The sequence below is a fragment of the Gavialis gangeticus genome, unplaced genomic scaffold (assembly GCF_001723915.1).
Source record: "Gavialis gangeticus isolate Ggan-Ray unplaced genomic scaffold, GavGan_comp1, whole genome shotgun sequence".
NCBI classification, from domain to species: Eukaryota; Metazoa; Chordata; order Crocodylia; family Gavialidae; genus Gavialis; species Gavialis gangeticus.
Window position 1 is genome coordinate 136,057,872 of NW_017728992.1, and position 4,256 is coordinate 136,062,127.

A 4,256-nucleotide genomic window follows, 5' to 3' on the forward strand; every position below is an offset into this window, starting at 1 on the left:
GCCCCGCCCCGCCCCGCGCACCCTGCGGGCGGGGGCCCCACACCGCCGGGCTCTGGGCCGGGGCTGGACAGGCGGCCGCGCGTGTCCCAAGGGACGTGTGTTTCTGTGAGCATGTGCGCGCCTGAGAGCACTGTGTGTCCAAACAGGCGTGTCAGCTCACACGTGGGAGCGCACGTGTGAGTGTGTAAGAGAGAGACTCTTGTGTCCAAAAAGACGTGTGCTCTGGTTGTCAACTCACACGTGTGAGCATGCGTGTGCCTGACAGCACCGTGTCCAAAGAGACATGTCAGCTCATACGTAGGAGCACGTGCGTGTGTGTGTACATGCACATGTGTGAGTGTGACTGCCTTAGGGAGACAGAGAGGGAGAGACTTTTGTGTCCAAAAAGACATGTGTTCAGGTTGTCAGCTCACACGAGTAGGAGTATATCTGAGAACAGTGGGTGTCCAAAGAGATGTGTCAGCTTACACATGGGAGTGCACATGTGTGTGCATGGGCTGGAATGGAGAGGGAGAGAGTGGCAGAGAGACTTGTGTCCAAAAAGGTGTGCGCTTTCTGGTTGCCAATGCACACACGCGTGTGCGCACCTGAGAGCAACATGTGTCCAAAGAGAGGTCAGCTCACACGTGGGAGCATGTATATGTGCACATGTGCATGTGTGTCCAAGAGAGACTATTATGTCCAAAAAGACGTGTGCGCCTGAGAGCAATCTGTTCAAAGAGACATGTCAGCTCATACATGGGAGCGTGTGCGTATGTGCGTGCGCATGTGTGAGTGAGAGAGACTATTGTGTCCAAAGAGACATGCTCAGGTGTGTCATCTCACACGTAAGCCTGTGTGCCTGAAATCATCATGTGTCCAAAGAGATGTCAGCTCACAGATGGGATCATGCACATATGTGTGCACGCATGAGTGAGACACTTGTGTCCAAAGATGCTTGTGCACAGGTATGCCAGCTCACATGTGCCTGAAAGCAACGTGTCCAAAGAGAGATGCATGTTGGCTCACACATGAGCATGGTCCATGTGTATGGGCTCACATGTGTAAGTGTGTGTAAGAGCAATGCATGTCCAAAGAGACCTGGGCATGCCTAGGTGCGTCAGTTTACGTGTGTGTGTGTGTCTGAGAGCATCATGCGTCTACAGAGATGTATGTTGGCTCACACATGCATGTGTGTTGGCTAGGCACAGCAAACACCTCCTCCCCCTCAACCATGTTTCAGTCTGTAGCTTCCCCAGGCATGTGCTTTGAATCTACATGAACACGAGCACTTTTATGTAATGAAATATGGACCTTGGGTTTGATTGGGATTCCAGTAGCAAACCACAGCCCATACACGTGGACCGGCTCCTTGTCCCCCACTAAGTACCCATGACTAAACAGCCAGCCAGTTTGATTCCTGAATTAACACTTTGCCAGGGATCAATCTCAACTAATTCAAGTCGATTGCCATTTTAAGCCTGGTGTGTTAATGACCGTCTCCCACCTGTTTTAACAGAGTCAAATCTGGGATAAGTCAACTCTGGATTAAACTGATTGTCTGTTTTTAGGTAAGCACCTACACAGGCCTTTTAATATGGCATTCAGGACGGTGGGCCAAACCCCACAAAGTAGAGCTATAAGCCCTGCTCGGTGATGCCCCCCCGCCGGGCATATCTATCACCAATTACTTGTGACAGCAGGAAAACCAAACAGGGATGGGATTGAGGGTCATGGGTTCATAATGAGTACACAATGAGAGGGGACACTGAGCAGAGAACACTAGACAGTATCCACTGACCATCAAATGAGTAGACACTGTCCAGTAAAATTCTGCCTAGAGATGTAAACAGATTTGAATACGCAGGATGCAAAAATACATGTTCACAACAGTGTATATGCTTTGTGTCCTAAGAACTTGCATTTCCATACATCTTTGTTCTGTCTGTAGCTGCCTGGGAGAGCATGTGTCCAATAGGATATGCACATGTCTAAAGGTCCATAGGATATGCACATGTGACTTAATGTTTAAATGTTGGCTGGACGGTCTCACACACAGAGTAGTGATGGATGGATTGTTTTCGACCTGGAGGGATGTGGGCAGTGGGGTTCCCCAGGGTGGAGTCCTCGGGCCTGCACTGTTCAACATCTTTATCAATGACTTGGACAAGGGGGTAGAAAGCACGTTATCCAAGTTCACTGATGACACCAAGATGTGGGGTGAGGTGGGCATGCTAGAAGGGAAGGACAGAATGCAGCTAGATCTGGACAAGTTACAGAGGTGGGCCGATGAGAATAGGATGGAATTAAATGCAGACAAGTGCAGGGTGCTGCATCTAGGGAGAAGGAACCAGCAGTATCCCTATAGGCTGGGGAACACCCTTCTCATCAGCACAGAGGCAGAAAGGGATCTTGGAGTCATGATTGACTCCAGGTTGAACATGAGCTGCCAATGCGAGGAAGCTGTCAATAAGGCTAACCACACCTTCTCATGCATCCACAGATGCATCACAAGTAGGTCCAGGGTGGTGATCCTCCTCCTCTATGCAGCATTGGTCAGGCTGCAGTTGGAGTACTGTGTCCAGTTCTGGGTGCTGCACTTCAAGAGAAATGTGGCTAGTATTGAGAGGGTTCAGAGGAGGGCTACTCGCAGAGTCATGGGGCAGCAGGGCAGGCCATATGAGGAGAGAGTAGAGGGCCTGAACCTATTCAGCCCCCACAAGAGAAGGCTGGGGGGGGAGGGGGGACGGGGATCTGGTGGCTATCTACAAATTCACCAGGGGGATCAGCAGGGAATAGGAGATGCCCTGTTCCCCCAGGTACCACCCAGGGCAACTAGGAATAACAGCCACAAGTTGATAGACAGCAGGTTCAGGCTAGACATCAGAAGGCATTACTTTACGGTCAGGGTGGCTAGGACCTGGAACCAACTTCCAAGGGAAGTGGTGCTCGCTCCTACCTTGGGGGTCTTTAAGAGGAGGCTGGATAGATACCTGACTGGGGTCATATGACCCCAGCATCCATTCCTGCCCAAGGCAGGGGGTCAGACTTGATGATCTGTTTAGGTCCCTTCCGACCCTAGCTGCTATGATACTATGAAAGGTGCCAATTATAAGTATAATACCAGGAAGGCTGGGCATAGTGGGATAGGGACTGTGCCTTGGAACTGGTGGTAGTGCTTAGCTTACTGGATGATCTAACTTCATCATTCTGCTGCTTAGAGGGTTTTTTTTTCTTTAAGTTTGTATCCCAACTCTGTAAATTGATTGTTATTGTCTTTTAAAAAATTAATTAAAATAATACCTATAAAAATAGCTGTGGAAACATTTTCAAAGTGGAGCAGTTCCAAAACTCCTTTTGTGCTTCTCAGAAATGTAATGCCATTTCCAGCAGCTAATGTTGTCCCAGCAAAACTGAGTTGTGTGCTGTTAGCTCAGTCTTAAGTAGCAGAGGACTCATCTTCAGTGCAATACTAAGGGACACTGACAAATTGGCAATAGGTGCAGGAATTGTGGTCTAGGAATAAAAGAGGCATGGAAGTGTGTAGTTATATCAGTGACCTTTCAAGGACAGTGCTTCTGGGAACACGGTAGGGAATCTCACATTATGCCTTCCACCCCATAGCCTTTGGATGACTGGATGGCTTCAAGTACTGCCACTTATTCTTCCTTCACCAGCCATTTGATGATGGGATAAAAATATAAAATGCAAGTGAGAGAGAAGGAGGCACAGAAGTGATGAACAAGATTTAGTGGAGAAGAAACTGGAAAGTATTGATCGTATCTCAGAGGATCAGGGATGGCTATTTTCAGAAGCCATATTTTCATAGTCTTTTTAAAAAATGTTATAAACCAGGACTAAAAGTAAAAGCTGAAAGCAAATTTTATTTTACAGCAGGTTCTGAGGAAAGCATGAAATGTATGTTTGGGTGACAGAAATACCTACTGCCACTCCTGCAATGATAGAGAAGAATCAGAAGAGGATAGTAAATTGGTTATACAATTTCTGAAGAAAATATTATTGATAGAAACTGCAAATTATTACCAGCAAAACTTAACTGCTAACACAAACAATTGAACACACAAGACAAAGTATATATTAAAGCAAATTCTACCCAGGAAGAACCAAGCCTAGTGCCAATGCCTTAAGACAAAACTAATAGAAATCAATGCACCTGTGTAACATAGGCATTTTAAAATGTCATATGTAAATTCACTAATACAGTAGTCTGGGGAAGATTCAGTGGGGATGCAGTTGCACCCCTTTGATTCCTGCTA